Here is a 24,030-nt window from a genome sequence, read left to right as displayed (position 1 = left end):
AATGTTTAGACAAAACCATTTTGGATATATCATGCAAATATGTTTCTTCTATATCTTATGCCTTGTGCTTTAGCATGTGATAATTTCTTGAAAGATTTTATAACTTGTGAATTTAATGTATCTGAAAATCGTATATGGATTTGTATTTTTAAAATTCCTTTAAATGAGACGAGGTATTTTACATATGTATATACTGACCGTTTTACATAATGTTTACCAATTTTTTAATAGTCTATCTCTTTTAATCAGTATAGATATAAGTAGTAAATATTTTCTATTTTCTCAGTAGAGAAAAAAAACTTATACGAAGTGTTTTCGATTTTCCTTCAATAATCGCTTCTTTTGCCGATCGTTAGCTAAGTAGATAGACATATATATCTATAAAATGCGAAGGAAGCACAGAGTTAGTTGAGTTACATAGTGGACGATGGTCGATCCAACGGCCATTAGTTCGGAGAAAACAGAGCCATACTTTATTCGAGGGGCGTCACTCTTTTTCCAGCGTGGTTCCGCTTCTTTGTGCGGCAAAAGTCATAATGTTTTCTGTCAGAAATACCTCGAAGATTGAAGGAGATAGCTGTGCCGATTACGCGTTTAAAGGATTATTATATTTATCGTTTTTATGTTCGTGTATAATAAAATATAGTGTATAGTGCATTTTGTAAATTTGAATATAATCCGCATGTTTAACGCAAAACTATTTTCGTAAGGGATGTAATGAATAATACACAAAGTTTTTCTCGAAATAACATGCGTGCTGACATATAAGTAAATCTATTTAATATTGTTCAATGCTAAGAACATGATAAATATGACAACACTATAAATGCGAAAATTATGCTAACAACGGAAGCTTCGCAGACAGAAGTCGCGCGTTGAGATTATTAGCAATCGAAAAGAGAGACAGACCGACGATCTATCGAGCGAACCATCTTGCCGACTACATGCACTGCGCGTTCTCCCTTTCGGGAAAACTTCTAACACGCGATGTGGATAGCTTTACGACATGCAGAAAGAAACATAGCTGGATTATCAAGAAATTGACGAATGGTTCGATACAAGGAAAATATTGATACAAACGTGAAGATAATCGCAGAGTTTTCTTAAAAAAGCAATTTCTATAGCACATTTACCTATGTTATTGTCATTTACAATTTATTTTAATATTTTTAATGTTATTACATAATGTTATATTATGTAATAATTTGTAGACGGGAATGTTGCTAATCAATAAGTACTATAAAATAAACATTAATGTATCTGATAAAAGAACGACATAAAACTTAAACGAACTGTTCCTTTTAAGTGTGCTTTAAAGCGAGTAGTTTACATTTTTTCACACAAGCACCAATGCTATTATTGTTTCAGTGTTGATACAATCTATATGTGTAGCTTTATTATAATCATAAAAGGTATAAGTATCGTACCCTTTTTAATTTTAATTAGGATTAGAGAAACCCTTAAGCAGATAAATTTACTAATATACGAAAGTTTCACGAAATTAAGAATCTCTCCATCTTCGGCATTTTACATATTTGTTGCAATTTATTTCACTAATTCTCTCGGTGTGTATGAGTCTCGAGTCGCAGGCAAGGGCTCGAGCGAACGATCGAGACACCAGGGGTCCGTCAAAAGCTTCGTCCGGGATAAGTTGGCCGGGGAGAACGGGCCCGTTTAACTGACAATAAATTCCCGATTCCAGTCTCACAGCCGCGACGTGTCTTCCCGGTCCTCTCTTTCGTGGCGGGGAAATACAAAAAGGCGATTTTGCGACCGGCGAACGAGTTCTCCGCTCGGTATATCGGGAGAACCTGAAGAAACTCAACGGAAAAAGGAACACATAGGGGCAAAGGACGAAAAAGCGTCGGACGAATAAGCGGGAGAAGCGGGGGGAAGGGAGGAGGTATAAGAAAAGGAAGAAAAAGAAAACGAAGTAGAAGAAGCAGAAGAAGAAGAAGAAGAAGAAAAGGATCGCGGGAGCGAAAATGCGCGGGAAGAGGAAGAGAGGAAAAGAGGAGGAGGGGAGGAGAGGAAGGGGTCGGACGTTCGTTAAATATACGAGTGTATTGAAATTCCGCCTCGAGACGGAGCGCGATGGGACCCGCTCGTTGTGGAAGGACAAGATCGCATGACGGCTCGAGGGCTTGGGAGCCACCCGCTGTTTTGAATACGATCCTTCGTCCGTAAGTCCTCCGCCACGGTGTTGCCGCGCGGCGTGTACAAGCGAACCGCCCGTATATACGCTCGGACACCAGAAGGACCGTCCTGCGCCCGAAGACGACAACGACCCGACGCGACTCTCAGGTACGCATACCGTCGTCCACTCTAATTTGAATGTAACAACGTTCCGTTCGGCCGCAACCCGATACCATCTCGAAGCGCCCCGCGCCGCGCCGTTCCCGCGACCACGAAGAAGGCTCCGTCCTCTCTGCCGTTCCTTTCTTCTAGTGTCGTCTTCACGCCGTTTTCCTTCGTTCTGTCATTCGAGTTAATATATGCAAAAAGAATTATCCTAGTTGAGCCAATGACGATGAGAAATTATATAAGTGTATTCGTGCGTCTTTATTTTAATATTCTTAGGGCCGGTTGTTCCAATCTATTGGAATATAAACTAACTAATAGTTAAATCATATGTCTATCTTTGTTTAATTTGTTAAATTTGAAGGAAAAACAAAGTCACATATGTATATGATTTAACTATTAGTTAGTTTACTAACAGGTTGGAACAACCGGCCCCCTATTATATTTATTAGTATTATATTTAGTATTCTAATATTATAGTATATAGAGACCCTCTATAGAGAGAGAGACCCTTACTTGAGGGTCTCTACTAGTATACGATATTAGCATAATTGGAATAATGTACATTCATCTATCCACTGAATGTATTCGTGCATAGCGATGACGTATTTTCAGCAACTTTCGCGGTTGACTTTTATTTTCGTTCTCGAGTTTTCGCTTGATCTCGTCGCGCGCCCGAATAACGCGGCGTGCCTCAAATAAATCTTGCTCCATTTGTCCATCCACGTCCAGCGCGGTCCAGTCAATTCGTCGCGATAGCGCAGAAAGATGGCCGCTCCGCGTAGGCGGCAATGCGCGTTGTTTACACGTTTGGTCATGATGGTGTTTGGTTATATTACATGCAGAATACGTGATGACGGGTACGTGTCTCTGGGATGATTGACGGACGATACACGTCGTCCGTCGCATCGCAATGCAGGACACCGTCCGGCTTCCCGGTAGCCGCATGATGCGAATCGGCAAGTTCTACTTGCCTCTTTCTCCCTTTCCGTCTCTCTTCTTTCTTTCTTTCTCTCGATGTCTCTCCCTTTCTTTCTCGTCATCGAACGAGACGTGGGATACCGAAAGAGCAGTCGAGAATGAAGGAGGACGGGGCTCTCCTCCGCGATTCCGAATGCACCGTTGGTCTCACTGCATCGAGGCAAGGACGATCTCTTATCTCCGGCTGGATTCTATTCCAGGAACTCCAGGGCATCGCGCCAAATTACTATAAATAGACGCTAATCGATGTGGTGGGAAAAACGGCTAGATGCGAAACGAATACCAGCGGCGCGCCGTGAGTTCTGCGTGCGGCAGGATGCGGGAGCATCCAGGCGGATCACGGATGTTCATAGGCGAATTATGTCGATTTTAGTAATTTCGCGATTTTGGCAGTCGCTCCACGGGCTAACCACTCATTTGGATCGCGATTGTCGCAACGTACAGAATTATAAATAACGAGTAGAACAAACATTTCATAAGGTATAAGATAAGCGGATATAAAGCGTCTTATGTTACAGAACTAATACTCTAATCTATTTTAAGCCGTTTTGACCAAAAGAATGATCGCTGTATCCTAAATCGAGCCGGGGAAAGACACGCGATTTCACGAATTTATATCGTCGATGTAAATATTCGAGTCCGAGAGTCCGAATCGTATTGAAAATAACACGTGACAGGTTTCTTTCTACCATCAAGGGACAATGTCGATGTCTATCGTTAATTAGCCGCTGACAAGAGGCCGGCTTGTGTCTGGGATTCGTTTTTGCCCCCGGTATAAAGTAAGCTACGTCAAGCGCGGGGGCAACGGCTAGACAGGGAGAGGAGGCCAGTCGATTGCCAAATGGAAATATGTAATCCGCCCGCCTGCCGACGATCCGCGGACAGCAGAGGACAGGCTTCAGAAAATGAGTTTCCCGGCGCAGCGCGTTGCCCCCGTGTGTAACATCAAAAGAGACCCCGGGGCGCGCCCCGGTAACACTGTATACATATCTATATATATATTATACATGTGTCGCCGTATTTGCTGCAGTGTCGATGAACGCGGACGTGGAGGATCGTTCTTTGACTCGGCGATAATTATCACGTCCGTCCCGCGATTCTTTGCGGTGACGACGCGCAAGCCAGGTCGACGGCGCAGGCAGCTAAATTAAAATCTGGTATTGCTTCTGGACACGAAACTTACGGGGAACGAATGCGATATTTCGTATATACCGGCATAGTATATCGACGATATACCTGGCACGCTTCGTCCTTTGTGTCTCAATAGATGTACGGATTTTCCGATCAAATAGATTTATCGACGTGACATCCCCGGCGACGACGGTCGCTACTTTGGCGGTACACGAAACAGGAGACGTTTCGGTGTTGCTGCCTACAACCATGTCTTCAACGAGTTTAATCGCTTTGAAATGTCTAGATTCGTTCGAAAAGTCAATAACGACGTCGCGTCGCGAATAAATGAAATATTCGTCGCGATATTCTTCTATAAGATTCTAGTCAATTCGTAAGGAATGCAAAGTAATGCAGGAAAATTTGCATAAGAGTTTAGCAGCTAATGCAATTATAAAATATGATTGGCGCTCCGTACATAATTCGCGTGACAGCGTGCAGTCGATAAAATTGACTTCACGAGACACTGTGTTTCGCCGACTAGAGTCATTATGCTTTCATTTCTCCTCGCGAGACACAGTAAGTTCATTTTCGGGCGAATTTAATTTGAAACTTTAATTAATGCGGTCTGAGACGCCCAGACCGATATGATTGGCATGCATGTAATTCAAACATTATTTTAACTTCTATTATCGATCAGTTAATATCTCACCGTGACAGATCAAACGGGGATCCTTAGTAAGATACAAGATACCTGTCCATCTGCGCATTTTCTTTTTCTCCTCCCCCCCCTTTCTTTCTCTCTCTGGGTGGTTATCCCAGACGTATCTCTTTTTTCTCGATCCCTCCCGCGTTCTCGTCCCCGTGCCACGAACCGTACGAACCCCCAGGATCCTCGTATATTAATTGTCGATACCTATCTGACCACATAGCTCTTTTAATAATGCATCTCTATCGAATACGGCGCTGACGCGGCAATCCGTCCAAATGTGAGAATATTATTAACCATATATTTTAACCAGCTTAGAGGGAGACTGATCGGCGTTGACTTTTGACAAATAATCTTGACGCGCAGCAGGACGGTCACCGTTCAAAAGCGGTGACGAACGATCACTCTTCGACCTACCAAAGATCCGGGTTCTTGATGCAAAACTACTATTGACAAGTGGAACAAATATTAGCAATTATTCTTTGAGTAAATTTTAGAAAAAATTAATATTTACTTTGATAATTAGAATTTAATTCGAATTTCAGGAGCGAGAATTCTATAAGATTCAGCAAAATAAATAGATAGCTAAACAAAATTAGAGATCGCACATAGTGCACGTGTACAAAGAATTATCGAATATAATTTACTTTCCTTAGAGTATCACGAGAATCCGAGGAAAGTAAAACTAACGAACTTGAATAACAAAAGAAAGGTCGAATCACCGCGATGCGAGAGATATATTGTGTTCTATGGACAGGTCAAAATAATTCGATACGCCGCCGGAGAAATCCTATATGCCAACGACAAGATTTTAGATTAGATGAATCACCTTCGACTAAAAGGAAGGGGTCTCACGAGGATATGGTTACCTATGGACTCGGTGCTACGAAATGTATGCGTTTCACAGATATCCCCATTATCGAACTGATAATCCCCTCAAAGCGTCTCGTATCTCTGTCTTGATCGTTGGAATTTCTCTTGCGCGTATGAAAATCACAGCAACGTTTGTATCGATGGAAAATTATCGTCCTGTCATCAAGATCTGTTCCCTGATATACCTTCAGAAAGAGAATTTTATAATGTCATCGTTTCAACTCTCTGTCATCTGATATTCTTTTTCTTTATCATTATTCATTAATGCCCATTTCTGGCAATGTAAATTTAACTTTAATCTCGATTTAACTTATACTTTCCATCTTTTTCTAATTCTTAGAAACTAGAAAAGGATAAAAAGTAAGTTAAACCGAGATTAAAGTTAATCTACATTGCTGCAAGAGCTTTTATAGACGATGTGTGCGCGAAGAAGCGGATTTAAGCGCATCCTATGCACAGAAGTGTAAATTCGGCTCTTACGAACCGTAATGTTTCCGCAAGGCGTAGCGAGATACGACGTAAACAGTTTTCGGAATTTCGCCAAAGTATGTAAGGGCGCGGCTATTGCCGAGCATTTATTCGCTAGCCGAACGTAAATTTGTTTAGGGGTGGACAAGTAAAGCACGAGTGGCGGCAACTGTTCACCGTCACGGAACATTTGCCGCGAAAAATGCTCTCGCCATGGCCACGCGTCTTCGACTTCTCCTTTCTTTCGGCCATTCCGAATTTGCGGAAGTGGAGATAAAGTGGAGAAGCCCGCGATTCTCTCTATCGACGACTCTTCGCGCGCTATCACGAGACAACGTTGACAATTTGTCAAACTGTCGCAAATATTAATCACGCAAATATTTCGTACGGACTTTATAACTGTTTTACATTCATTGTATGGCGAAAACGCGCGCAGATTAGCGGCGTAGCCTGGGCTGGAGCAATTTTTCACGATCTCTCGTCGCGCGTTAGCGGCACGTCCGCCCAATTATCTCGCGCTGTTTTTAACTGGACGAACGTTAAACGAAAGAATTGAAAGTTAAATATCCATAATTAAGCGTTCCATCCGCGGCACGCTTATCAATTTTTTTTTTTCAACCGTTACGTCGGACGATGAATCATTATTATCGCGCGACACAGTAGATAAAGGCGCGATACGCGGCAGCCGGACCGCGCGCGTCGTTCGCTCCGGCCACTTCGGAGATCCCCGAAGATTAGTGGATCGCGAGATTCGCTCTCGGAAAGACCGGTCGATCGGTCTTAAAAAGTTCAACCATAACAACGTGAGCTGCGCGTTAAGGCCGGTACGGCCGTGAAACGGCTCGTCGCCGTGGCAGTCTTATCAATCAGAAAGTCGTAAGGGCACCGCGCCGCGGGTTACGATATAATAAAATGAACCATCATCCTCTCTGGACGGGCGACGCGCCCGTATTTATACGTTGCTCTTTCTCGCGCGCGTGCAATGCACGTACGAGAGCGCGGCGGCGCGGCGGCCATCGCTCTCTCGGCTCGAAGAACTCGCTTTGCTCCTCGAGAGAACGAAAGAACGAAACGTCGTAAAACTCGGCCATCCGGGCGACATAAGTCGGCGGTGTAATGCGACACGTAAACGCGAGACACGCGAGACGCGCGAGTGTCTCGCAGGAGAAGACATCCTCCGCGAGAAAAGAGGATATCTCTCTCGATCCGACCAAGGGGGGACTTTTCGGCGCGCAAAGAGGCCCGCCTTCCGCAATGTTACGCAGGACATCACCGGCCTTTACGAGCGTATCATCCGGATTTATACTTACTTAAGGAATCACTACCCCGATGATTCCGGCCGCGAGTTATAGAATCTTATAACTCGGCGGGAAAAAGGTACTCGGATACTTGACGCGCGTATCGCGTTTCCCCTTTTTCCCCGAAATTATTAAATCACATCTATTATTTAGGAAACTAAGATACGTAGAAATATATATATTCCCTCGCATTAACGACGTACATTAAATATTACGTGAAATATGGTAAATTAACTTTTATTGATTTAGATAACGTTGTAACCCATAAAAGTTTATCACCGTCAGATAACAAAAATGTATCTGCGAAACGAAAGTTAATATATAGCTTTACATAAATATAAAACAAGGCTGATCTTAAAATGACGAAAAATACATTTGTTGAAAAATGGTAATGTAATGAAAAATGTTTGGTACTTTATATAGGGTGGAAAGGCATGTATGGGCTATTCTCATTTATCCGAGTTATCTCATATATGGAATGACATTGTTACAACGGTTATGAAAAATATTTTGTAATACCACTAATCTTTCGCATTTGCGATAACACCGCAAACCGAACGCGGGCTGAAGCGATTGTGTGGTTTTCCATCGGGAAATATGTTTCTTATACAAAGCTACATTACCAATTGTAGCTACATTGTCAAATTTAGGGTTAATCGTTGTTCGATTCGAGCTTTATTATACAGTTGTAATATTTTCGAGCTTGCCAGATGCAATCCGCGCGCAGTAAACATTCATCGACCGACGCCGAGAGCTCTCGCGGTGAATCCAGATAGGAGGAAGTTCCGCCGAATTGATAAATCCCGGGAGCGCGGCAGAGCTGACTTGTGTGCGTGGATTCGGGCGCGTGTATATATACGCGGCAATGCCGCAGCTCGCGAGTTATTTAAGAGCTATCGGATGCCGTGCGGCCATTAGCTCCGATCGCATTACCGCCAGATTGGCTAATGGTCCGGGTCTCTCCCAGCTCCGCGCGGTACTTTTCCTCCGTTCTCTTTTCCTCAATTTTCCCGATACTCCTCTCGTCTCCGTTACGACGATAACGCTAATTATAGCATTACGACGTACCGTACCGTCGCGTCTCCGCTGCGGCAGCGCCACGAGAATTTTCAACTTCCGACTTAAGAACGCGAGTGTGATAAATCGTTTGGATATTTTGCCGTGAGAGATGCGAGGAAAAATGGAGCGTGCTTCTTGTACGTCTGTGAATTACAACGCACAGATCTATGACGTTAGGATTACAATTATTTCTTTACTATCAATAATGCAATCCAGAAATTACCGGATACGCGCTATCAAAATTTAAAATTGTATTGATATCGTTCCATCGTCACATTTACCAAAGTCACGATCGTTTATGTTTTACAAATGCGGCTTTAACAAATGTGACTATATGATAATTTTTAGCTTAACGATAACTAGCGACTATAACAGCCGACGCGTCTCGTAAAATTATCGCGATAATTATTTAATTATTCGACACTTGCTATAGCGCGGCAAGATATCAGTATTTGCAGATTCATTGCGGTGCACATTTCGTTATCCGCGGCCCGTTGCAAATTCCGCATTTGTCCGGTAACCTTCCAGTATCTCCCCTTCCCTCCCTCCTCTCTCTCTCTCTCTCTCTCTCTCTCTCTCTCTCTCTCTCTTTCTCTCTCTCTCTCTCTCTTTTTTTTGTTGGGGAATCTGATGCGCGATAGGACGAGCGCATAACGACACTCGTAGGTACATACACGTCGACGATTATACGGCGACGCCCCGAAATCGCGGGTCGGTCATTAATTTCGGCGCATAAAAATCAATGAACAGCCCATAAACAACGCCGGCCGGCACGCTCTCTCTCCCATTTTCCAATTTGCAATTGCGAATCGCGTTTTTAATTATAACGAACACAATGGCAGCCGGGACCGGCCGCCCCTCTCACGTCCGATTTTGTCCTACCTCTTTCTCCCCTTACCACCCCCTGCCGAGTCTCTCTTTCTATCTGAACGGCCGATGCAACCGGGAATGGCATCCGGCTGGATCATCCCCCTCCTCTCTCTCACCTACCCCACAGCGTGGACCATCGCCCCCCTCCGCCCCCTCCCGCGCACAGCCGCCGTCGCGTTACCCAGCGAGATATTCCGTTTTCACGATAATTATTGTCGTTCGATTTCTCTCTACTTCTCTCTCTCTCTCTCTTTCTCCCCTCTCTCTCTCTTTCTCTCTCTTGTTTCTATTTCTCTCTAACAAACGATTACATCTTCGCTCGCTCTCTTTCCCTCTTTCATTTCGTGCACGCACCAAAAATCGCAGCGATAACCGTTTGTCCATCGCAACGACAAACATTTTATGTCCGTTGATGCTCTGTACCCGACTCCCTTTGTTTTAATAGCGTGGGAGTTTCATATTTTTCTCTGTGACACGTAATGTTTTTACGCGCCAAAAAGTGAGCTGCGCGCAACGGTCGACCGAATGAATTTTATAGTTGAGCAATTTTTGCGATAACGCGGGGATAATTAATGCAACGCCGGGATCGTTTGCGAGAGCGGCCAGTTCGTCATCGCGAGCTGCCTCATTCTTCTTAATAATTCCTGCTTTTGCGTCGCGGCAGATCGATGGCGGGTCATCATCGCGGACGCGCGCGCGAAGAAAATCGTCCGCGCGCGTGGTTCTCGGCCTGTTCGCAGAAAGCCATTAATGACACGCACCGACGCGCATTCGACCTATTATCGGCTGGCTATTGTTCAATAATACGTTGTGCATTTTATATTCTACATACGTCATACGCATCAGCGGCCCCCGGAAATTTTAGCAGCATAGGGAAAACAAATCAGTTTTCAAATAAAAACGTCCAACACATATACATCGAACGTATTCGCTATAATTCAAAACAGCCACTTAGCCGTTAAAACGTCAAATAAAAATAGTCTCTCCTTTTGTTAGCTAATTTAATCATTTTATTTCAGACCTTCTTTAGGAATTAAAAGCTTTTCTTCATGATAAATATGCATATCAAACGATTTATAAGATTAATGTATAGCTATGCGATCATTAATGTTGAAAATACTTATATAGAGGAGGTCAAATACGGAGAAATTAAAGATTACTTATTTATGAAAAAAAATGACAAAGAGGCAATAAGATACTGATTTGTCGATTAACCCGTTTCTACAATAACGAGTTGTATCCGTGAAGATATTTATCGGAGGGGTACGTACAAAATATGATTTCCCATCCCTGCTACCATTTCGAATGGCGATGCGATCTTTTTGCTCGCGGCACTATAAATCAAATAAAAGCTATTGCACAGTCGAATGACGTAATGGGTGATACCGGATTTTCAAATGATTTTTTGATCGGCCATCACGGCCAGTAATCGCGCGAGTGCTTAGAGCGATCAGAAACGAGTGGTTAAAAACATGGGATATTGCGCGAGATTTATTTTTCGAATGCGCGGAAATCGCGTACGACACATGTGCACGCACGGTGGACGCGCGGGGAAGATAGAAATTTTTCCGGGATGACGATACGATTGCTTCCGTACGACGCGATAAAACAAAACACCCGTGCGCACTTTCGTTCGTCGCCTCTTCGCACGCCCTCCCCCCCGAATTACGTCGCAGCGCCGGCGCCGTTAAGAGTTAACGACGTAACGATTATGTCGCCATCGTGGATAATCACTATCGCCACCGATACGTATCTTTATAACTCGAAATGTAGCGGAAGCCCAGCGGGGTCCAACAACATTACGGCCGTCTCTCGCCGACTTCCCAAATTGCACGTCATTCTTCGTTGCGCGTCATTTCCCAAATCCAGATGTATCAGGATTGGAGAAGAAAGAAAAGAGAGAGCATTTTTTTTTATCAACGCTAGATACGTTATGCCGAAACAATTTTGCAACCCTTGATTGTAAAATTAGTACTACTTTTATAATTTTGATTACAACGAGTAATAAAGTATGATCGATCTTGAATATGTAATTAAAGAAATTAACCACCAAAGCATTGAGATATCAAAGGTTGACCGTACCCGTGTATCGATCACGAGAAAATCCGATCCCCGACGCTGATCCAGCTTCGACTCTTCATTTGTTTTCTATTTTTAGACGGGGACGGCATTGCCCTACGTAGCAACGTAGTGACTTTTCTCCGACGGTATAGGTCGGCCAGAGAGGTATAAGGGTAATCCCGTGGGGTGCTCCGGAGGGAGTTTCATATAGAGGGCCGCCGCGGTGCGGCCTCATATATAAGGATTTATCACGGCTAAGTCTCCCGTATATTGCTACGTACCGAACCTTCTCTCCGTCCTTTCTCATCCTCCTTCCCAGGACGACCTAACTCCTGCTCTTCCTTCCAAGTCCTTCAACCGCGCGTTCATGCGCGGGACCTCCTATTCGCTTCCTTTTCTTCGCACACCGGCGAAGAATTTTATATCGTTCGCCTCGTATTTACTATTTGCATCCAATTAGCCCGATCTGCAACTTGGTGCAGGTTCACCGGTTATTAACAACTCCGCGGAGAAGAGTAACGGCGGAGCTCTGGTTGACCTCCTCGTGAACCTCATCAGGCTCCTTTCGTGCGCGAGTAGATGCGCTGAAGCCTTTCCACGGTCCGTGACGGATGGTAATCCTTCCGGTGCGATTTAATGGCGAAGCACCAACAGTGCCGGTAAGCGTAAATTCGCGCTCGTTTTTCTTCGAGAACCTTGGCCTCGTATTACCGTAAAATGAAAGTTATTCTTCAATAAAGAAGCCGACGTTCTTTAAATTAAAAATACAATGAATTTAAAAATAGTCTGTATGCGTGTATGCAAACAAAATTTTAAATGATTATGATTATCTATACCGTTATTTCGAAGTGTTTAGTTAACTAACATTATTTTTTACATTTTAGGGAAAATTACAAAATATACTTTTGACATATGTATTAATTTTTTAAATCATTTTAAACGGCAGAAGCTTCTGTTACAAAAACGGTTGTACTCGAAGTCACATTAACTCGTAAAGAAACTGAGAACATGAACAAAAATCGCACCGATTGTGATTACAGAAATTCGGAGAGCAACTTATACATCCGATTGCGAAAACAGAGTTAATTGGGAATCGCGAAGCACGTTAGGTCACCGCAAACACAGGCCGATAAAACCCCTTGAAGCTACGACAGCCGAGCGTCGTGGCCTCTCATACGGGACATCCCCGAATAGTACGTACGAAAACCTCCAAAATGTCTAGCCTGTTCTGTTCCTCTCGGTACCACCCGACGGAATATCTCCTCACCGTTTATTTCGTATCAGATCCTGGGATACGATGGTATGACGTCGCTCCCGCTCTCCTCCCGGGGGAGCAGAGATCTGTTCCGCCTTCTTTTCGAGTCCTCTCGCGGTTCCACCGTCCGTCTCACGTTTTATCCGCACGTTTCCTGATGAAGAGGTTCTGCGATTCTTTAACCGCGACCTCCTTGTATCATGGAAAAATAGAATCTCGCCGTATAGAAAATTGCAAGATGTTCGGAGGAATCTCAGTGGAAGGAACAAAGCTATCGTCATCAAATCGATTCTTTACCTATCAAGATCAAAAGTTTCTTGGAACGGACTTTAATTAAAATAATATAAAAATGTGATTTAAGTAGAAAAATCTTGTGTATCTGGAAGAAAAGTTTATCTCAATCGTTCTCCTTGATTCGTCCAAGTACTGTGATAGCTTCAAAATGTTCCACGTTGTGGAAATCGCAAACGAAATGAAGCGCAAGGCATGCCCCTACCAACGAAATCGCAAATTCCTCGTTAGTACGGACCATGGATGGCATATCGTCTGCTCGACGACCATCCCTTCTCACTCTGGTGTCGGCCGTCGACGCATTAACCCGCATCGTTGGCATCGTTAGCAACATACCTTATCGTTCTATACGCGTCCAGTCCAATGTTTGGAATGCGTACATGTAAGCAACAATGTTACTTCAAGTGCGGCGCAAGCTTCCCGTATCATCAAGGAGAGAGGACTTTAGGTCCGTTTCACATTTTTAGAAAATGCGTAAGAATTAAAATTGCGATACAAGATCTTATATTTTACTTGCGATACTTAGCTAACATTTTAAACAATCGAAGAAGAAAAATGTATATATAAATGTGATGAAATTTTTTTGCAGATGTAATCGTTAAGGTAAAAGCTGTCGCGTAACGCGCGCAAACATCTTTTTAAAAACATTGTTATTTTAAAAAAAAATTGGCGATAAGGCTAAAGGGCATCGAAAATACGAACTTGGGTAAGGCGAAATTGCCCTCCGACGGACGAAACATTTCCGCCTGGGTGTGTAAGGCAGCCTTTAGGCAGAAGCTGGGTTCTATCGCAGTTCGCGAATTCCGTCCTGTCATTTGTAACTGTCGAGCTGCTCATTACAATTCCCCATTCCTCGCCTCCGAGCCACCTCCCTCGTGCCCTTCGCGGCCCCTCGTCCTGCCACCCTCTCGACCGTCTCGTTCCTGCAACAGGCGCGGCGGACGGTTCCGGCACTCGTGTTCTCGCTCTTTCCCTCTGTTTCTTTCCGCGTCTCTTCCCCCTTTCGCTCCTCGTCGCTCGTGCGCGCGCATACGCCACGCGTTTTACCCTCGTACTTGCCGGGAAAGAGGCAAGGGTAATAAAAACATTCATTTTTAAACATCTTTAATTGTTTTCTTCTCGCGCCGAGAACGCTACGAGAGAGCTGGCCTGACTTTCTTCCTTCGCGTTATCGGAACAATATTTTATTGAGTAGCTTTCGTGGGTCGTGATAACGACGAGCTTTAAGCGGGCTATACCACGTAAACGATGAATATTAATTTACGCCCCGGAAACGAAAGCTCGAGCACGAAAAATTTGGTGCTATTAATGATTTAAAAACGGCAAATCGCTTTTTAATGCGCGTGATAACTACCGCGGTATATTTCACGACGCGATATTTTTATTTCGCGAAATGGCGAACTAAAACTGCAACGAGGGCGTATAAGCGTTATTTGCGGAACGCTTCGTCGTTGGAACGCGTACAAATTAAGCAAATAGTTGAAAAACGCGTAGCTCAACGGGATCCAGCGTAGAATACAAATAAATGTATATCGCTGTTGCGGGGAGGAAATCGATGATATATTTGTTTTTAATTCGCACGTAATGCTGTCGAATGTTTTGGAGCCTCGGCAATTTCGAGGGCACGTGACAGCGAATCGAATGACAATCACGACGAAATTACGACGCGCTGTGTGATAATCGAGATTATTCGGCGCGCGCGCGCGCGCGCGCGCTTGCTCTCGCGAACTCTGGTTTTTCATTCAGCGAGAGATGACACTCGAAGCCAGTCTGTGAAGGCCATTATCCCGGCGCGCATTTATCCGCGCATGTTATTTCGTTGTCGTCAGTCTCGCTTTTAACGTAACCGTTCGCCAGAGAGATGCTCGGAACCACGATACTCTCGTATTTCTCGTAAGAGCGTCTCTTCGCGGCGAAAAATCTTCCCCCTCCCCCTCCCTCACCCCTTCTGCTCTTCCCCCGTCGTCCCTCCCTTCCCGAGCTACCAATTTTCTTTATTACATTCCTTATTTCCTATCCACCAGCCTCTGTAACTGTAATACAAATTCCTATTGTGATTTATGTTGATATCAATGGCAACCCCCGGCGGTTGTCCCGTCGCCGCTCGCTCACCCCCGTCCCGACGGCTACAGGACGCTGCTGCAACGTCCTTACACTCCTCTCGGTCCTCGGGTTCAGATATTATGCTTTATTGAATCAGAGAGAGAGAGGTTGTCACTGTTATTGTTGGCTTCGCCGCGTCGTCTCCCTTTCCTTTCCGTTCTCCTTCCTCCTACCGGCCGCCGATTTCTTGCTTCGTCCCTCTCTCGCGCGCGTTTCACGGTTGCTAACGCGGGGTCGGAGGGAGTGAAAACCGGCTATTGCGCGCCCCGTTCAGGGTTCCTCTATGAATTTTATTAATAAAACAACATTGGCGAGATGCGCGGCGCGCTCCTACAAAGCGCAAACTGACAGGCCGGTGCAGCCACTCTTATATGTATCTCCGCGAGGCGGACGAGCGTGGAGAATTTGTACACGTTCCAGGTTTTCCCTCTCTCTCCCTCCGCACGCCCGCTAAGGGAAGTATCAGCCACGTCGGCTTTTCTAAAGCGGGACGTGCGAAGGTGCCACCGCCGCCTCGTCGTGATGGGAATATACCTTTGTATTCGGATTTCAAGAACTCTATTGTTGCGCAACAAGCGCGCGCTGGGCGCTCGCTCCGTTCGGCGCCGATAACGCCGTCCTAGAAATTTAAAATGTTTGCGCTCCGCGAACGAGGAGCTTTGGCCGCTGACAAGTTGATACGTACATGCGAATTAATAACTGAGGAATCGCACGAGCTTGCGATACTCGATACGTTTATACGGTGAGCTCCGTGACGAGTCTTTTGGGATTATCAATGAAGAATATCGCGCGAGAGAACGTTGCGAGATAGAGAGAGGAGTGAAATCGAATTCAGGGCACGCGTGCGAGCACGCGAACAAAAGGCATCGTGACAAAATTCATTCAGACGGCTGTGTTTACGTCTGTGTCTGTTTGCAAGGGTCAGTTTGAAGCTGCGTCATCGCCACCAGGGTGTGACCGTGGCAACGTTTCTCCTGAATGAATCTAAGAACCGATATCCCCCATTAACTACCGATTGAAACGCCGTGCGATGAAAGCGAGAGTGTATATACGTGTGTATACGTAACGGAGAGAGCGGGGGGGGGGGAGAAGAGAGGGTGCACGCGTGCGTTTACATAGTGTATAACAGTGACTTGCGACATTGGACCGCTATAAACGTGATTAATGGACGCGAGTCGCTTACCATTCTGATACTCTCTCGCTGCAACCGGAATAACAAAGTACTCCTTTACTCACACTCTGCGCTTTCGTCTCTCTCTCTCTCTCTCTTCCTCTAAGCGTTCCCTCCCTATCGCCCCTTTCGTTTTCTCCCTCTTCTGGGTTTCGAGATCCCTCTCGCGTTCTCTCGAATACGAAGCTTATGGCTCGTAAGTCCTCGAAAGACGTTCCTGTCTCGCGGATCTCCCGTGACGTCGCTTTGACAACTAATTTACAAATTCCGGCGTAAGTTACGGAAACGATAACGAGCCATCGTTTTCACTCGGCGCAGATTTGGTGCGCAAACAATGATGACGCTCTTCAAACGTCTCGTCGGAAATAAAACTTTGCACGTATCGGAGATGCAGTCGACATATAGTAGCAAAAACGTGTAAAGAGTAGAGTTCTTTATAAAAAGTCTTATGGACTTTCGTTTCAAAGACTCAATTTTAATTTTGTCAATAACACATTATTGATCTTTCGATAAAACTTATATATTAAATTACACATTCACAGAAGCACACATCAAAGATTTGCAAGAAATTTGTAACATTTCTAAAGTGATATAGTCACAGTGTTCTCAGCACTATATATTCCTATTTCGAAATAATTAATTAGAGCGCAATAAGGCTATATCTACAACTGTTCCTCGCGCGAGAGCGAGAGGGAGAGAGAGAGAAAGAGAGAGAGAGAGACAAACTACTCTCTTATACGGACAACTCGCGGCTGCGGTGTACGCGCGAGAGTGCTCTCTCACGAGGACGGCGCAAACATTCTCGATTTACACGTTAGCCATTCCATTTGGCTCGAATCGGTTGGAAGCCATTAATATCGGCGAGCGTGAAAGGCACTCCGGTCGGAGCTCGGTTTCTGACTCGGCTGGAAGACAGGCAACCCTTTCCTCCCAAATCCGAGGGGCCGTGAAAGGGTAAAATTGCGCCCGCTCTTACCGTTCCCATCCTTCCTCTCCGGTCGTCGCCTCTCTCACCTCTTCTCGTCCCTTCGCTTCCCCTCCGTGAAATCAATAAATACATATTTGTTCGGCACGGGGAATCAACTATCAATGACGCTAATACCATTAATCGAGAATTGACACAGCGTGTGGGCCAGGCGCGCGGGGGTGGCCCAAGAGAACAGGAGAAACCCCCGAGATCTATGCCCCCACCTTCTCGTTCTCGTGATTTCCGCAGAGTCACGTTACAAATGACCGCGCGGCTGCCTTTTATCCTCGTTACCGAAGTGACATAATCGTTCGTTCGGAAAGAGTGCGTGCGCCGCGTGTGTAGCACGAGACCGACGTCGCGCAATAACGTACTTAACCATATTTAATAATCTGGTTCTTGTTGTCTATCGGCCATGGTCACGGGGTACGGTATTCATTAACCGAGACATACGATCGTGATGCCGTGCTCGAAGGACATTTACAACTGCTCGCATTTATTCCCTATTTTATTATTTTATTCTAGATTTGCAAATCCATAGTGTAATTAAAATTACTATGAGATTTTATAGTTAAATTATAGTTAAGTCGGTTTAACATGTTTTCAGGCATGTGGTGGAAAAAATAATTTTGTTATTTGCTACAGGGCTCTGAGGACCAAATGCGATATCAAGAGGATTGGTTTTGATCCACGATTTGCATGAATTAGAAAATGTCATTTAATTATCTATCATACGGATCGTAAGCAAGACAAACAGTTTACGTAGTGCCAGGCAATTAAAAAATAATCAAAGTCAAATACCTGCTGCGAGTGCATGTTCGTTGGGCCCACGGTAATCCCGGGGGATGCGCGATCCCCGCGGGCTTAGACCATAATTTATGGTTGTATAAGAATGCGGAAGGGTCCTCGCTGCTGTTTACTATCCTACACGGGATTACGCGTGATATTCGTTCATTAATTCGTGTATCTATTGCCCTGTCTCTCTTCTTTCATTTTCGTTTCAGTGGAACGAAACACAGTAGCAAAGCGTTTAAAAAAATACCAATATCTAGCATTTAAAAAAATAAAATTTTATAAATAGCCGTTTATACTTATTTATTTAAAAACTTAATCGTAAATTGATCAATATTAAAAAATTTATAAGTCGTTTTTACTTTTGCTTCTATTCTCATTAAGACTGATTATTATATATTTATTTTTGTAAGGTATACAACGTAAATTAAATAATGGCAAACACCTTTCTATTTATATTTATAGATGCTAATGTCACATACACACAAATCTCTATCTGATAAAAACGAATACTAATCTCTATTTATTCTGTTTATTCAAGAGAAACCTGCTGTCCATTGATGACACCGTCTGAAAGACATTCCTCGGGATTTTCACCAACACCTGCTACCACGTCGTCGTTTTTCGATCAGAAAAGAGTACGGATAAATGGCTCTGATACATAGAGAAGTATGTACACCATCTAAAGCTCCGCAGAAGGGTACACACTCGCGTGTATCGCGTCTGTGCCATCTGCGCCGATCGCGGTTGCTCCGTACGTTAAAACCCTTCAGCCAGTTTCCAGTTGGCAGCTTCATGCTCGTTCCGGAGGGTTTTAGAGTCGGGAATTCAGTCGGTCGGTCGGTCGGTCGGTCGGTCGGTGCCCCACCATTATTCATTCCGTGGCAGCAGCGGGTACGCCACCCTAGCGCGTGCAAACAATTTGTTTCGGGGCGGACGATCTCGCGGTCGCGCGAACAAGTCGCTCGGAAATGACGACGAAATCACAAAATTTATCGTTCGAATATGAATGCGCGGACGTTACACGTCCAATTATGTCGAATAACGCCTTAATTGCTATTTAAGTTACTTTACTATGGAGTAGAAAAGATTCGTAGATTTAAGGAGTTTGAAACTGAAAGCTTTAAATAACTTGATGTAATATTGGAGAAGATTTGTTTTTTTTTTTTTACTAATTATAAGCACTTCCAAATAATAAATATTTGCTTTCGTCAGATAATCTATTATTTTGTATCACAATTATTTTATTTTTAGATTTTTATATTTTATTTTTTTATTTATGTACACATATTTTTGTTATTGTTGTTTGGTTTTTAATTAATTTCTCTACCATTTTAAAAATAAAGTTGCTTTTAATAGCAAGCCAGATATTTATTTAATAATAATCAAATAATAGCATATTATTATTATTATTATTATCGCAATGGGAAAGAGATACATAACAATGACTCAATCAAGTTTCCAGCTATATAATTCTACATCCGTTAAACTTTTGTTCACCTGAGCTAATAATTTATACATTGTGACATTTCGATTAATACAGATAAGCTTATTAGATTTTCGACATTTTGCGTGAAAATAAGATGCGAACAGTATTAATGTCGGAATCGTGCTTTAAACCTTGCTCTCGTTTTATCCTCTTTTCTAGCTGGTAGCCAGGTATTTCCGCTTTGTGCTGGGCAACCGTGTCGGCCGCATAAATTGATACAGATGCGAGTTAGCTGGAGTTTTTCGCTTCCATCCCAGAGGGAATACCGCGATACCATAGAAACCAACTCGAATGTTGCAAGCCGCGACGGAAATGAGGCTGCCACTTTGTATCGAAAAATATCTCGATTGTCTTGAGAGTGAGATTTTTTCCGGAAAACAATACCTTAAAGAAAAAAAAGAGAGAATACCTCGATCGTCGACCTCGATCACGACAGCCATTCGTTGCAAAGAAAGCTTACCGTGCAAATAGGTCGTCGAAGGTAAACCAATAATGATCGCATGAGCTACTTCGAGCACGTGCTATTTGATGTAATTTACACTTTATGACTGAGCGTAAAAAGGAAAACAGGGAAAATGGCTTTTTTATAATTATATTTTCAGTTTTCTCAGTGATATAACGTTTATTGGAAAACTTGCGTGAAGCAAACCTTTTGAGATACATTGTATTAGAAGACTTAAATGCGAACAAAATCGAAAGTAATGACTTCTTATATTGCATCGGGAAAAGTAATAATTTTTTAAAATTAAATAATTCTTCTACAGGTTTATCGCAAAACGTAACTATTATTACAATAATAACGGTTATAAGTATGGGCATATACATATATATAGACAAATTTTATTGTAAATTCTTTATTTCTAAAAATTCTGTAGTAACAATAATAGTGTGAATAAATGAAATATATACAATTTGGTTTACTCGGAGATCTGAAACTTACACTAAAGCTGTCAACGAAATTAACTTTATTCTATTGACCATACTCGATAATAGTGTTTCGCGCTCATAATATTTTTCCTACCCTCCAACAATCCTTACAGCACTCCCGTCACGAATCCTGACAAATCGTTCTATCTGTCTCATGTCAGCTTTGAAGAGGACCGTTAACGATTCTTTAACGATGTGGTACTGAAGAATCAAACGATTTATCGTCAGTAAGTGAGGAAGTCGCGAATGTTCTGAAATATCCAATCATGAAATTGATCGTCGTTAATTGGTTAAAATCTTCAGATTTTATAAACTAATAATCTGAATTATACTCGTAAAAATTGTTTTTTACAAGAGAAACAAATTAGGTTATTTTTAATTAGTAATATGTAACTTATTACTCACATATTAATATAATCTTTAAAGCAAAATGTGACAAAGCTAATAATTTTGTAAAAACAATTTAGCCATTTTTTAAATGAAATTATTGTTCAATATTTACGATTAAAAACTTAGGTCATTTATGCTGTTATACATTTTCTGCTCTTCGGTATTACTGGCTGGAAAACAGATTTTGAGGGAGGGTTGTCTAACACATAAAAGGACAAGTTTACGATCTTCTGACGCTCTCGTACAGGAGCTATTCATTAATAGCCCCTCCTCGAGTTAGCCCGGCACAACACTGCAGAATTATCACCAAACCTCAGCTCGCTTTATGGCCGTTTAATTGGCCGAGATAGACGACGATATATTATTATGCTAATTTTCAAGGAACATCGCAACCGCGGAAATCGTTACCGGGAGATTAAAGGCCCTCGGTGACATCATATCATTAATTACTACATTGAACATAAGTGTCGCAATGTTAATGGTTTATCCAAGCTTCATTGATCGTTCGTGTTCCATTTATACGGAAATCGAGAAAGAGACTGATTACTTGCCTATGTAATCAGCTGGTCTATTGATGGTCGTGAATTTCCTCAACAGCAAATATTATTCTTTCGCAAAAATATTTAAATTAAACGTACATATATTTCTCAGTACTTAAAGAGTCAGTATTTAAACGCTTTGATAGGATCTTCTGATTTTGCATCTCGAAATGGAAAAAATTGCATAGCACTTTAGGAGTTAGATATCGAACAGATGCACAGTTTTTGAATCTTTCAGTAATCCCGAATGGAATTATAAATTGCGCAATAATCTGACAATATACCTTTGTAGTAGGTTCAACGATTTAAAAAAAATCGATAAAGATAAAGGGATATTTTTTATATTAATCAAACACAATATATGTTAATATAAAATACATCTGCTTTGCTTCATTATCGTATTTTACGATAATGAAAAATTTATGTTAAATACACGAAATGTGATAGTATAATCATATTTTATTGCTGTTAATTAATACCTCTGAAACACACGGCAAAAATTTGTCGTTAATTTTGACATAATACTCGAACGTAACGTCAACAATGAATATAAGCAAAGGAATGTTTTAGTGGTTTTAGAAAAAACATCGAAAATTCGGCGTACGCCGCATTTTCCGTGGGAAAATTGGCGCGTCTGGCGCCGGCGGGCAAAAAATTACATGAATTTCTAAAAGGACGAAGGACAGCGGGAATTGTCGAACGCCGCCGACTGCCACGGGCGCTGTAACGCGATCCTACCGTAATTCACGTTGGTTTTACGCTTTATGCGACACGCAGAACATTGCGCGCGGCCACGCGCGAATTTACGGGGATGGCCGGCGGCATGCTCGGCACCGGGACAAAACCTTTGCAACCGTACTTGATGGACGCATGGCCGGTATTGGATTAAATGCCTCGGAAAAAAACAACAACGAGAGAAAAGAAAATAACAACGTGCGTCGCGGAGAGAGAGCAGCGCCGTCGCTTTTTTCTTTCCGTTTCGTCAAAGGAGGAAGACTTTCGGGACAAAAGGTTTACGCACAGAAAGGAGACAAACTGATCGTTCATTTCTGCCGGGTTTTTTTCTTCTCTCGCGACGCAATCGTGCGCCAAAATGTTATTATAAAAGCGGGATTACAGCTATTAAATTTTCACGCGGACACAAACGCAGAGTTTATACATTATTATTATTTAATTAATTGGATACTCTTTGTAATGTAAATTAAATTTTGGCAACACTCCCGTATACGCGTATATACCTGTACATATCTCGACGTTTTAATTTAATAATAATTTAATAGCATTGCGACTATATACATATACCGGCGGCCGAAAATTCGCCGTCATCGTATCAAAGCGCGTTTAATTATTTCCATGTTATCCGGGATTATTTGGCGGTCGATGTGCTTAATCTAAAAGTCCTATGGCCGCGTTTTCGAAAACGCATATACCCCCATCCTCCCGATCTCGCGGGACTTGCTGGGGAGAGGAAAAATCGATATATAACGTTACGAGTAAGCCAACTTTTAAAGATTCAATGGCCGGGGCTATCTGGCGATACCTACCTTTTGTACGTACGTTACGCACGGGATCCGCGGTGGCTGGAATCGCGCTCCGCTCCCGGAAAAAGGGTTGAAAGAGTTGCGATAACGGAGGATAGCCGGGAGAGTGTTCGGTGGACCGCGGAAGAAGAGAAAGATGTGGGAATGAGGAATAAAGGCAAAAGGGAAAGAAAGAAATGGAAGAGAGAGAGAGAGAGAGGAGAGGAGAGAGAGAGCTTTCCGTGCATTGTATTACGAGCTTTTTGAGCAAGCCTGTGCTCCAGGGCCGATGGTTTTGGTGTCGGCGGCGGTAGAGGTTGTTCCAAGTGAAAGATCGAGAGAAACAAGGAGAGAATAAGAGAGAGAAGGCAAGAGGATACGTGGTGGACGGTAGGATCAGGAAGAAGGGGTGGGTTAGCACGGGGGTGAATTGGTTGGTCTGGTGGGCGAACGTCTGTCTGTTGGCTGCCAGCGAGCCAGTCAATCATTACGGGCCGCGCAAGCGCTCGCGAGCCACCTTCACTCTTTCCTCCATCTCTCCTCCCGTTCTCTCGTTCTTTCTCCCTCCGATCATCACATTCTCTCCCTTTCTCCAATTCGTATTCTCTTTCTTTCTCCGTCTCCCTGCCGTTCGCTTCTCTCTCTCTTTCTCTCTCTCTCTCTCTCTCTCTCGCTCTTTCTATCTGTCTCTCCTTTCCTTCCCCATCTACCTCTCGTTTCCTCTTGCCGCGCGCGTTCGTCCCCTTCATTTCCCTCAGTACCAAGTTCACCCCGTTGTTCCATGCTACAAGCACGCTACAATGCTGCCTGCCGCCGCCCATCCTGCATATTTAAGCGAGCTGTCTTGCTATGCAGT

General features: G+C 43.3%; 1 protein-coding gene across 1 annotated transcript in view; it reads left to right on the top strand.

Moving 5' to 3' along the window:
- The window catches only part of Rrp46 (exosome complex component Rrp46), an 88,043-nt gene extending 67,334 nt beyond the window's left edge, over positions 1-20,709 (top strand). Inside the window, exon 9 of the transcript XR_011718133.1 lies at positions 18,851-20,709. The gene's annotated coding sequence lies outside the window, so the exon portion shown is untranslated. The remainder of the gene's footprint in view (positions 1-18,850) is intronic.
- Positions 20,710-24,030: the final 3,321 nt, after the last annotated feature.

Source organism: Temnothorax nylanderi, unplaced genomic scaffold (assembly GCF_030848795.1).
Source record: "Temnothorax nylanderi isolate EJ_2023f unplaced genomic scaffold, tnyl_v1.0 TNYL_tig0050_pilon, whole genome shotgun sequence".
Classification (NCBI taxonomy): Eukaryota; Metazoa; Arthropoda; class Insecta; order Hymenoptera; family Formicidae; genus Temnothorax; species Temnothorax nylanderi.
The sequence above is the reverse complement of the archived record's forward strand: the minus strand, read 5'-3'. Positions and strand labels throughout refer to the sequence as shown.